This window comes from Motacilla alba, chromosome 2, assembly GCF_015832195.1.
Source record: "Motacilla alba alba isolate MOTALB_02 chromosome 2, Motacilla_alba_V1.0_pri, whole genome shotgun sequence".
Classification (NCBI taxonomy): domain Eukaryota; kingdom Metazoa; phylum Chordata; class Aves; order Passeriformes; family Motacillidae; genus Motacilla; species Motacilla alba.
This window is the reverse complement of record NC_052017.1, coordinates 139991184-140004370: the sequence shown is the minus strand read 5'-3', so window position 1 is coordinate 140004370 and position 13187 is coordinate 139991184. Positions and strand designations below refer to the sequence as shown.

At 47.8% G+C, this 13187-nt stretch overlaps 1 long non-coding RNA gene across 1 annotated transcript; it reads right to left on the bottom strand.

Annotated features, from left to right (window-relative positions):
* Positions 1-2350: 2350 nt before the first annotated feature.
* On the bottom strand, positions 2351-13041 carry LOC119712479. Its single transcript, XR_005259829.1, has 3 exons — positions 12880-13041; positions 11202-11401; positions 2351-3215 (listed from the first exon to the last, which is right to left on the bottom strand). It is a non-coding gene; the product is annotated as an uncharacterized LOC119712479 (long non-coding RNA).
* Between the last annotated feature and the right edge of the window lie 146 nt (positions 13042-13187).

Genomic DNA, 13187 nt, shown 5'->3' with positions numbered 1-13187 from the left:
ACTGATGTGAAGCCTATTATGTGGGCTTAGTCAGATCAGTGCAGGATCCTCTGTTCCCCATACCTCGGCCCCCACCAGGACAGAAAATGGGTTTCCCTTCCTAGAGGGACTGTGGTTTTCCTAACAGTGTGCAGTGGCTCACAAATTCACAGCACAATTGACATCATCTAAATCCTCAAGTCTTTACCCAAGGCTCCCTCTGGAAGGTCCCTCCAGACCACACACACCTCAGTAAGGAAGGAGCAACAAGGAGCACAGATTGCCCCCCCACGCACTCCCCTCCTCTCTGGGAATTGCATACATCTGTGCTTTGTATTTTGTATCTTCTTTACAGCCTACAAATCTTTCAGCCATTTTGGTTTTACACTGCCTTCTGCTGAAACAGCTGATGATGGTACAGTGTGACCATGTGGGGAAGATGGCCCAGAGATGCACTGAGCATATCTGTTTATATCCAGATAAGGCTGAGCATTGGGATGGAGAATGGCTTTGAAGGTCCATCAAGATAAGGGAGTTGAGTGGTATCCCCAGTTGACTTTTCCTACATTTGAGAAATACATTTGACTATGATCTTGCACAAATCCCAGCACTGGGGAAGGCTGAAAAGGGATCAAATGTTCTCATGGTATCAGTCATTCTTTAAACTTTCAACTACAGTGAAAGCACACCAGAAGATAAGGTAGCTTCCTACTCTGATGACATGAATGCTTTGGGGCTAATCTTGGGTCTGAAGATTTTAAGTTGAATTTACCTTCCCTTTCTTTCTTCAGCTTAAATGCTTAGTATCAAAGACAGCAAGGATGCTTGCTCCAAAGACATTGTGAAATTAGTTTTATGGGAAAATTAATATATTTACGTTCTGGCTTGCAGGGTTGTATATTGTCTGCACTGCTACAATGATCTAATTTAGCTGGGGGATATGATGACAGAGGCTGCTTCTGCACAGACTAAACAGTAACAGCTTTGTACAAGGTAAAAGGCAGTGCCTGGGAACAGGGGGGTAAAACTGGTATCAGGCAGCTTAAGGTAGCTGTCTTATGATGTATCTTTGCATATCAAATAGCTCAGAGAGATCTAAAACTTCAGCTGTTTAATCAGCTGTCACCTCTTCAAGGTTTCCTAATTCTCCTACGCTCCACTCTGCCTTGGATGATACGTATTTTCCACAGACACATGACAGGAGCTCTGTCAGGGCCCATGTGTCTGTCATTACCCTCCCACACCAGAGCTAATGTCCTTCCCATAATGGGTATAGATCTATAGATACATGCAACACATCCCCTTCCAGAAAAGTTTTCCAGGCTTTTTCTCCATTAAGTTAGCCTCAGTTGTATTATCTGAAATTATTTTGCTGCAATTCTTGCCAGATATTCAACCAAAAGATAAATGCTATAAGCACTCACAGGAGTTTCATGTTCAGTGGAATAGCTGATCCCTAAACCTGGATCCAGAAGCGTTTCCCTTCCCTGTGCTCCAGCTGGTGAACTTACAGTGGTCACGCTTTAAAGTCAGCACACGCTGCACCGTGCTCAGCACGCTCCAATACACAGCACAATATCTTCGGGGAAATCTTTTTTCTTGACCACCAGCTCTGCCTCCAGGCAGCAGGGTTGGAGGAAGGGGACTGCAGCCATCAGCAAAAAACCTCATTTAAACCACCACAGAGTTTCAAGCTAGAGTATTCTTTAGGGACACACATAGCAAATTTAAGATCAAAACCTGCTGCACTGATATCAGTGGGAAGGTTGCCAACAGCAGCTGCAGATGCCACATTAGCTGTTCTGGCAGCTGAAGAGGAGAGTGTTTTGAACTCTCAGATGGATACAGATATTGTGTCCCACCTAGCCTGGGCAAATACCTCATGGGTTAGAGCAGGAGAACCATAAAATTAAATGCAAACTTATGAGAACTCACCTTTTTTTGATGCAATATGAGTGGGAAATCCAGTCAGAGAATATAGCTCTGAAAAAAAAAGCAGCTCCTGCTCCCAGGAACCTGTAACCTACAGAGCAGGCTGGGACAGACTCAGCTGATAATTTTGTTCTTGAAGTTAATTACTGAAATGTAAGAATTCCCATCCTATGAGTGATTCAGGATAAATGTCCTAACAGCAGACTTCTGACTCCAGTGGAACCAAGGTACTCTGACTGAGTGGGAGGCTGATTCCATCACTCTACAGCTGGTGCACACAAGAAGCATGGAGCCACAGCATTCCTCCAGCTCTCCTTGTGCCGAGGGACTAGTTAAACCCAGGCCATTTTGCACCTTGGCTATCATAAAACAGAAGAAAAGTCCTCTCCTGGGCCAGGTGATGCATTTTGGATCAGAGGAACAAAATTTTCTCCTCAACTGGCCTTTAATTGTAACGTGGCAGCTCACATATCTTACTGTGAGCCAACAAAGAATGACAGGTAACTTTTTTTCCCCTTTAAGATTGGTTTGCAATGGCTGGGTAAAGCACCTAACAGCTTCTGCAGAGCTCAGAGGCTCTTAGTGTGCAGCAGCTCTTGCCAACAAAAAAGCCAAAATCGATGTTCCAGCTATGCAGGGGGCCTCAGTGAGTTACGAACCCACTGAGTTTGCCGAGTTATTCAGAGTCCTGCAGTCCTGTATCACAATTTTATTATGGCCCAGATTAATAATTTTTTCCATCAACCTCAACCATCTGAGCCCCTGCAGAATATAAAGGGGCCTTTTTGTGACCTTGAGGTATTATCATGGCTTGTTCCTCAACCTTTGTGAAAGGAACCTGTGATGCTCTCTAAAAAAAGCTTCTGCCCATCACTCAAGTGTTGAGATGAGCAACTCTGCAGAAGGCAGTATAATTCCAGTAAGAAACAGAATTTGTCTTCTGAATGGGAAGACCCTCAAAGCAGCAGGATTTTTTTATTTCCTGCAGTTTTAGTGATATTTTCAAATTTAAAAAAAAAAAAAGCCACTAGATATGTATTTATAAAGATAGATCTGGTACTAAGATCTTCCTTCTATTTCACAAGTAGAAAACTTTCTCTTTCTCAGCTAAGTCTTGGAAAAGATTTTGCAGACAAAGAAATACTTACTCTGAATTCATTCCTCCTCTTGCAGGTATCAGTATGATGCCCTTTCTTTGCAGCTACCAGCTCTGGACTGATGAAAAACATCTTGCAGAGTATGTCTCTTGGGTTATCTCTGGACTGCCTTCTCCTTTCCAGTGTCTTCTAGGAGCTGAGTTCCCACTGGGTGCAGAAAATCAAAGAGCTCTCAAAAATGCAGTAGCCACCCATCATTATTTCAGCACAGTGCGTGCTGAAAAATCCATCCTTGTAATAACAGTGACACTGCTGTGACTACTTGGCACTTTTCTCTGCAAATCCACTTGCTTCGTGGAAAAATCAGGCATGCTTAACTCCATGCCTGGCCAAGAAAGTCCAGATGCTTTCTTGCTTTATTCTCATGCTGCGTTTAGATTTTTAATGCTTTCAGAGGCAAACACATGGGAACCCTAAGTTGATACTCTATTTATTTCTTCTGTAAAGCCCCTTCATGTTGTGAGAGTTAAAGATCACAAGGAGTGAATGGCTGTTGGCTCCAGGGGTTACTCCTAAAAACCAAACCAACGCTGATTTTTATTTCTGTTTGTCTGATGCTTGCAGAACACTGCACACCATGCAAACATCACAAGGCACCAAAGGGGAAGTTGAAAGCCGGGGTTGACCACTGTGGTTATGTCTGCACAGCGCAGAGAAGTACAAAATAAGTATTTAAAACTGTTGCTGCTGAGCCCTAAAGTCTTTGCCTCTACTGGAGCAATACCAAGTCTGAGAGAGATGAAGCCAAAGCCCATAAGTTATGTCTTCAGTAGCTACTGGAAGGGGGAAACTCAGATGTGCAGTGGGCCTTCAGCAGGAGGTCTGGTAAGGAAAAGCTCAGTTTTCATGCAATTGTTCATTTAAAAAGTATTACAAAAATATCTTACTTGTATGTATTCAGATTAAGAGTGCTGGCATTAAGGTTGCCTGTGGGCAGTGATAAGCAGAGCAAGGGAAAGGACCCGGCCTAGCATGATGCCTCCTACCTGCTCCTCTGAAAGGTCCTGGGCATGAGAGGTGGCCCACTGAGCAGCTGTGCCCTTCTAAGCATGGCCTAGCAGTGAAAAGAAGAATTTGTCACCTGTTCCAGAACACCGAAATCCCTGCAGTCCTGGTTCTCAAAATTATGCCTAAACTTCTCCATAACAAAAAGGCCTGATACACTGGCATCTTTCCCTGAGATTGCCAGTGCCAAATACTCTAGGATCACTGTGCAGCCTTAAAAAAACATAATATTCCTTCTTCATGGTCTTCTTAACCCAAATATGTGGTAACTTGCGTTTTCTGAGTCATGGGAGCATGCTTAGAAGTTACTTTGTATCTTCTCAGCAACTGTCAGGGCTCCAAATATGCATTCTGGATTTAACTGAAAGCTGAGCTTCCCACCCCAAAACTATGCTCCAGATATTGGTGCTGTCAAGAGAAAGCCAGCTATCACAAGGCTTACGATAAAAATCAGAAAGCCAGCAACTCTCCTTCCAGCAAAGCATTCTTTGTGGCTACAAACAGCCAGCTGAATCTCAGCTATGTGGCTTCAGAGACAGAAATTAGTACCTCTGGCTGCACAACAACAAGCCTTAACTATATGAACTCAAGAAGGTGACTCCACCAGTGTCCCTGGCCACTGGCACCCATGCTGCCCAAGGGGCAGCCCAAAAGAGGGCAGTGATACAGAAAACAAAGCTGAAATAGTGGTGCTTATAAGTCATAGAGATAAAGAATAGATGGCCTTGCGTAGGAAATGGCAAGAAGACCAGTAATTACAATACTGATCCTGGTCTGAGTTCAAGCACATGGGCCAAGTGGCCCCATTCAATTAAAGATGTATTTGGGAGAGGTCCCACATGAAGCTGCAGTGCTATTCCTGGACACACTCTGGGTGAGCTTCGCTGGCAAGGAATGTGTGCTTCAGGAATGCGGCTGGACAGGCTGTGTTTAGGAAAAGTTGTGTATCCTACCAACAGCGTGGAGGATCGGAACTCTCTAATAACCACGCTCCTCTCTCCACAGGGGTTTTTACACAGCAAATCACCCTGCTGCCCCTTGCAGCCAGCTCCTGAGGCTGCACTGGGCACTGGCCACCCATGAGATGCAGCTACCCCAGAGCACCTTTACACAGAGCTTCCCCTCTCAGGCAGGCATGCTCACTGTGCCCCACTGACACTGCTCAGGTGGTGTTGAGGCAAGCAAAATGTAGAGCAACCCAGGCTGGAACTTTCTGCAGAAATAGAGGTGAGCATCCAGACAAACTCCTGTGGGGTCTTCATTGAGACTGAGCAGTTAAGCTCTGGCTTTCGTGGAAAGCACCTGCTGGTGCAGGGGAGGGCTTTCTCACACATGGAAAATAAGCTGTTCTGTAAAACAGGTAGTTCTGGGTGAGAAACATCTATGGACAAGAGGGTCAGCTAAGGGGCACCTTCAAAGCCAGCCAGGAACAGCTTCTTAGGCTGCTTACCCCACACCGTTTTCTGTAGCATGACCATAAAATGTGCACTTGCACAGTGACAGAAACAGCTCTTTTCAGAGCCTGTGAGGGAGGGTAATTGTGCTGTGTGGTCTAATAGCAAGGGGTTACCTTTGGATTTGCTCCCTCATCATGCTGAATGGAGGCCTGGAGCAGGCAGCATGCCTGATGGGCAGGGCTGTAATGCCCTGGCACTTTCCCAGGCCTCGCCTGGGGCCACCTCTCACCTTCAGAAACTGCCCTGCCCACGGACGCCTCTTCACACGATGGAAACAGCTGCTTTCTGCAGGCTGCTGGAGGGACAGAAAGGTGGAAATTTCACACTCCATTCCCTCCATCTGTGTTCCTACCTTCTCTTCCAGGGACATCTGTCCTCTGTAGCAGGCTTGCCCTTGGTTTGCACCATCTTTCCATCTCAGAAAGCTCCAAATCAATCTTAAGAGATGGGAAAATGAAGATGCAACAAGGCTGCAAAAGGGAGTGCTTGACATTAACCACCTCCCTGCAACAGGTATCCAGAGAAAAGAAGCAGCTGGGGTAAAAAATTGAGGATTTGGGTGCACCAGATTGGGTGCACAGGGGCTGTGGGCAATCAGGCAGCAATGCTTGTTACACAGGGGCCACAAAAGCCACAGAAAACACTTCAGCACCAAGAACAAACTTCAGACTTACTGTAAGAGCCACAGCCCTGATCTGCCACAGAGAGGACAGAAGAGATGAAAAGCATGGGCACTGTTTGATGTCCCCAGGATATTTACATTGTTTATTCTAGGAGATCAACCCTCACCTGCACTACAAAGCCAGGCCAAGCCAACCCCACTGCTGATTTGATCTCTGCAAGTGTGATACCCTCAAGCTTAGTGCCTTTCAGTGCCTTCTGCTTTCCCCTGCACTGGCAGTGCAGCACACACACTGCTGTGGGCCTTGGGGAGGCCCTGATGCTGATCCAGCTCTTGGCTTGGTTTGTTGCTGTCCCACAGAGAAACCTGCATCCTGCAGGACTGTTGCCACAGCCGGTTCAGATGCCGCTGGCCTCTTGCCCACTGGAGCTCTGTACTCCATATCCTCTGCATTGTGGAACTGAATATCCAGTATTAACAGCTCCTGACTGCAAAATTCTGGGCTTAATGCAGTGAGCAGGGGGTGGAGACACTCTTTCACATGGAAAAATATATATTTTATATAAAATCAAATCCCAAAGCCTGTTGTCAGCTACATCTGCACAGTTTACTATAAGCAAGGACTAATTCCCAGATATACTTCCAATTTGACAAGATACAAGTCCCTCGGGCTGCTCCTCTTCTCAGTTGGTTTGCTGACAATAATTTGCTGCCAGCCTCCTGCCTCCTTCAGATCTACCTACAGCACGGGGAAGAGGGAGGATGGGCTGGCCCGTTGCATACAACAAACAGAGAAGCTGGCTCTCAGACAACACCCCACTGTTTGTCTTTTGTGCATGGGGAACTGCCAGTACTATTGTGGCTTTCTCCTCTCTCCTCTCCTGTCTGTCCTAAGCACATCACCTTGTGTTTAGGAGTACATTTCTGTGAATCGAGGTTCAGAGAAGCATTTACTTCATTTTACTTCTGCTAAATGTTTTTTTTTTTATTTTCACACCAAACCCTCTTGCAGGTATTTGCCCTGGAAACTGTATTCTTCTCCCTCTGGTTCCCAAGGAGCTGCTGCTCAGCACTGCTCCCATTTCAGTGTGGAGCAGGCTTCTCCCCCTGAGATCAGGTAACTCACTCAAGGTACAGCAGCAGCTAGCTGCCCTTGGGGCCAGTGTCCTGGCTTAAGCTCCCACTAGTGACTAACACAAATGGCCCTCTCACCCCAATATCAGCGGCCTAGATCCCACCCAGAGAGTTAAAATTTTAAGCTCAGACTTTCAAAGGCAACAAAGAAGAAGTTTGGCATTCTGACCTTGCCCAGAGCTGCCTCCCTCAGCCTTTCAGCATCCTTTACTGGGTGCCCTTGTACTGCCAGACCCTTGGAGTGAGTCACTGGAGGATGCACCCAGCGACTCCTCGACCTCATCTAACACTGGAACCTGCTTTCAAAGGTGAGTCATGGCCCAGCACCTCCCTGCAGGCTGTGCAACTTGCCTGGAGAGGAGAGGCTGGCTTCTGCACATCCTTGCATGCCAGCTACCTCCTGGATGAGTACATAAGGTCTAATGGTCACGGGATGGGCAGGCAGGAACTGCTGTGATTTCATCGCAGCTGTGACCTGATTCACCCTTCAGCACATCATTTACTCTGCCTCTCTGTGCAGCGAGAGTCATGAGACTTGCCTGCCTGGTATGAGGATTAATTCCCAGCAGCTAATGCTTTGAAGATGAGAAGAAGAGCAGACATCGCCGGGTGCCGCTGTTGCTGTTAGGCCTGTGCTCAGCCCGGGCCTGGGTAATGCTCAGATCAGGATTCCACGGTGAGAGGCATTTATGCCATTGGTGTCTGTGTGACACCCCTCTCCCGAAAGGATCCCAAAGGAATTCACTGTTGGGTGCCTCAAAGGACACAGATCTACCAGGAAGTCTCCAGGAGGCTACTGGGCAGGGGCATGAGGGTCCCCTCATATGCCTAAGGACAAAGGAAGATCCAGGGTAGAGCTACTGAATTTTTTGAAAGGTAAGGCTCCTGAGGACACCTCTGAGCATCCAGAGAGTCCCAGGGTAAAACCAGCTCCCCTAAATCATCCCTGGAACACACAGGCCAGTGAGCCAAGCTTATTTCTGACATTTGCTCTCAGTCAGTGAGTTGCTACTTTCAGGGACAAGAGATGTAGTAAAATAAAGCTTGGGCCATACCATGAGTCACTGACCTCGAGGTAAGGTGGCATTTATCATCACTGCATGGCTTTCCCAGATGGCAAAACCTCCTGCAGCAGCATGAGCCACAGCACACTAACTCAGCTGCCAGCATGCCTAGCTGGGAATGACAGGGGCATGGAGGCCACCAGATCTGCCTCTTCAAGGAAGTATCTGTCAGCTGCATCACTTTTTAGGTAAGAGGAATGTGTATGTTTCTGAGGTTTGAGAGCACAGGCTGCCACAGCCAAACATGGGTTCCCTACCTCTCTGCATCAGATGGTGAGATGAGCAAACCTGGGATGGCCAGAGTCCTGTGTGGGCAGGATCCTGTAAGGTGTGGCAAATGAGGGTTTGCTGCCCAGAGTTTGCTCTGAATGAATGTTTCTGTCTTTATTCTCATATGGGAAATGCATCCTTTAATGCATACATTGATAATGTGATGACCACATCAATAATTTTCCCGATGTCCTGTGGGAACCCACATGGGTCACAACATCACCCATGGCCCTTCTGCAAACCAATGCTGCCAGGTTTTGTTCTGCACTGCCAGTGCAGCACCCTTCACCCCCGGCCTCAGTGCCCAGTTTTGCAACCAGAGCTGATTTGCACTGTTGGCTGTCACCTGTGGTGTCTGTATGTGCTGACCATGAGTCTATAAAGGTTGTTGAGATACTGCTGGAATAAAGCCTTCACCACCCTCCCATGCAGAGTGGCAGCACCAGGACTATGTGCACCACCACAGCTGCAACCTGTGGCCACTTTGCAATGCCACCCTGCACCAGCTTGACACGAAAAACAGGGGTTTGGGGTTTTTTTGGCAACTGTGGTGTGGTGAATTCCCCCTGGCTCCAGCCAGCACTGGGCAATGGCAGAGCCACCCCGAGGCGTTCCATGTGCCCTGAGATAAAACTCATTCCTTGGCAAGAGGAGCCCACCCTTGAAGGGGTTCAAGGTAGGAGAGGTGATTTGTGTCTGGACTCCAGGAGGGCATGTAAGGGGCTGCTTTGATGTCTGTGCAACACTTGATCCCTGCACACACACATGCACAGCGGGCAGCTCATGCAGCTGGCTTCCACAGTTGCTGGCTGTGATGGACATGCTGCAGCAAGGGACCCACATGAGCCACCACACTGGTGTAGGGTGGGGGTGTTCTTTCACAGCTAAACATGCTGCTTTTAATCCCTCTGCTGCTGATTCCAGGTCTGTAAACACGGAGCCATGATCAGATACAGCTGTACCAGCTTTGGGCAAAAACTGAGGGTGATGCGTCCACCAGTTCTGTACAAATCCCTGCATCTTCCCAGCCAAGCACATGGGTTTGGCTCTGCTTGCATACCAATGGTCTGTGGAGGACTGAGGGCAGTGTTCAAGCACCTGTGGTAGCTGCTAAGTAAAGGCTGAAGTAAATAAATGAAGCTGCTGCCCTGCAACACACTAATGTGGAAGCACGCTGTCGGAGATGCCCTCAAGAAAGCCACCCCTTTATGACCTGCTCCTTGCAGACCATTGCTGCTGTGCCTAGCAGGAGGAGGAGGAGCAGAGCAGCTCATGCATGACAGGATCTATTTTGGCCTGCAGGAAAAGGGTCTGTGCTCTGGAGCAGTATCTCCAATTTCTTTCTGTGACACCATTTCTACAACATCAGTACCTGCAGTGGGTCCAGCCTGGCCAACCCTGGCTCTGCACCTGTATGTCTGCACAGTGAGCTTCACTCTGGGCTTTTTTGTTGGGTTTTTTCAGCCATAAAATTTTTCACCATTGAGTCAGGCTGCACTACAGTGCCAGTGGTGGAAGCTCTCCTGCCACAGCATGTTGAAATCTCTAAAGGTTTTAACACACCACCTGCTGTGTTGAACCTGCAGCTCTCACTGGGTCCTGGTGTGACACAATGCTCTCAGTCAGCAGCTGACTGCCTGTTGCAGCCCACCGGCATCTCCCTGGCTGCTCACAAGGGCTGATGGTGTTTGTGGGTTATGGTGACAGATCACAATGGCTTTTTGAAAAGACAGGAGAAATTAAACCTTGCATCTGCCTTCCCCAGCACTCATTTCTCTCTTCATTCCCTTCTGCAGACCAGACCCAACTGGACTTCAGAGTTGCCAAGTGATCCACATTTTTTATGATGTGTATTTTCAGTGACAGTGACATGTGACAATATTTTCAGTGACATGGATCTGCCTGGCTGAACCCACTGTCATGGTTTCACCCCAGACAGCAACCAAGCCCCAGGCAGCTGCTCATTACTCCCCCACCAGCAGCATCAGAGAGAGGATTAGAAGGGTCAAAGCCAGAAAACTTGTGGATCGAGACAGAGACAATTTAAAAAGGAAAGCAAAAGCCAATTACACAAGCAAAGTAAAACCAATAGTCAGTCAGTTTCCAGTAGTCTGCCAGGTGTTCAGCCATCTCCCGGAGAGCAGGAACATGGTTCCATCCCACAAAACAGTTACTTGGGAAAACAAACACCATCACTCTAAACATTTCCCCCTTCCTCCTTCTTCCCTCCACTTTATTTATTCAGCATGAGCATATGGTTTGGAATATCCCTTTGGTCAGTTTGGGTCACCTGTCCTGGCTGTGTCTCCTCCCAGCGTCCCCTGTATACCCAGCTTCCTCACCAGCATGGCCGTAAGGAAGGCAGGAACAGCCTCAGCTCTGTGTAAGTCCTGCTCAGCTATAACAAAAACATCACTACATTATCAACCCTGTGTTCAGCACAAATCCAGAAGACAGCCCCAAACCAGCTACTGTGAAGCAAATTAACTCTAGCCCAGCCAAAACCAGCACACCCACTCCGCAGGGCAGGACGTGGTGACAGGTGACCATGGACATACAGGGACACAAGAGGTGGTCTCACCCCAAGCATCTCCACTGTTGCAGATCAGGTCTCCTCCGGAGTCTCCTGATGTGTGGAGGGTGGTGTGACCTGCAGTGATGCTGTTGAAAGATGCTTAGGACATTTAAATTGCAGAAGAAAAAAGCCAGAGATGATTTTGCAGCTCAAAGTGCTCTTGCAGCTCAAGTATCTCCTGACACTCAAGAAATAGCTGGCACTGCCTGAAAGAGAAGGTGAGACCACTTCTCTGTAGGAATGGATTAGCTGGGCAGAAGGAAGGGACCTCAGCCCCAGGGCTCTCATATCTGGATTTTAACTTCAACACACACTGCGGCTCACCACTGCTCTCAGACATCCTCTGTACCATGGGGCTGCAAGAACCCTTCAGATATGGCTGCTTTTAGCTGCTGGGTTTCCACTCGTCCTCCCACTGACCTCTTTAACACCCACACAGGTGAGCCACAGCAGGATGGGGACATGGGGTGGCCGGGGCAGCCAACACCCTGGGGTGAAGCTCCCAGCATCAGTAGATGCAGCCTTCCCCACACCTCCAGGGCCTGTTTTTGTTAGTGTTTTTCTGGTTTTTTGAGGGTAAATACGTAACGCTGTCCCTCGCGAGCAGCAGATGTTGCCGAAGGCCCCACGGCGGCACAGACGGAGCGGCTGCAGCAGGAGGGGATTAGCAGAGCTTATCCCCCGGCCCCGCTCCCTCAGCCTCAGCCAGGCCAGGCCAGGCCGGGGCTGCTGTCCCGACAGCCAGCCAGCCCTTCCCGGGGGGCTGGAGCTGCTCCACGCACCCCGAACACCCCACGCACAGCGTCCCCGAGTAACGCTGACTTGGCACAACCAAAATGTGTGTATTGAGATACATAAACCATAGCACAGGGCAAATAGGTCATAATCCTAATTCAAAATGTCTTCTACTTACGGACTGTGCCATAGTACATTCTTAGCTGGGAAGGCACTCCCTCAGCCTGGGCTTGGATGTAAAAAACCCTGTGTTTTTAACATTCAATAAATAACAGTTTTACTAAAAAGTGCTGGAACATGCACCAAATAAAGTATGTGTAAACAGCATGTATATTTCATATTTAATTACTTTCATATATATTTATCTATAAAATGTGAAAATAAATAGCACTGGATGTAAAACCATAGTACATAGGAGCCCACATGAATATATAAAACAGATACATAAAATGTTATATATGCATGAACCATTACAAGTATAATATAAATACATATAAAGCATACATTATATGCTTTTAAATATACATTTAGAAAACACTCCCTAATATAATTTTTTCCATATAGTGTTCTCTATATAGAACCACTATGTAACATTATATTTATTGTTTGTTTTCACAAGGTTCTAAATTGATGTCTTTTAAAGGAGACAGGAGAAATTATGTGTCTGCCTGCCCTAGCACTTCTTTCTCTCTTTATCTGCTTCTGCAGATCGAACCTAACTGTGCTGCAGAGCGGCCGAGTGATCCTCATTAAAAGGATGACGGTATTCAGTGACATGGATCTGCCCGGCTTGACCCCCTTTGCAGAGCAGGATTTCGATTACGCGTGCTTCTATAAAGATAACTTTGCAATACATATATTACATATTACACTAATATATACTATTATATGGTGGAATATTGCGACACCTAAATACCTAAAGCATATTTATAAGCCTATGAAAACATACCTGCATAAACATTTCTATCTTTTGTACCAATAGCTCGAATATGGGAGCCATGTATGGCATTCAGATAGTCATAAAACACTGTTTTTGCGTTTGTTTGTGTTCCGCACTCAACGCTTCCTACGCCCAGCGCTGACCGCGCCAAGCGCCGCGCACGCGCGCGGGGCTCGGGGGCGCGCTCAGCCGGGCACGCGCAGCGCCGCTGGCCCCGCCCCCACCCGCCCCGCCCCCACCCCATGGGCGGGGCCTGCCCCGATAAACACGGCCACGTGCGGGGGGGCGGGGCCTGCCCGCGCTTCCGGCAACACGCG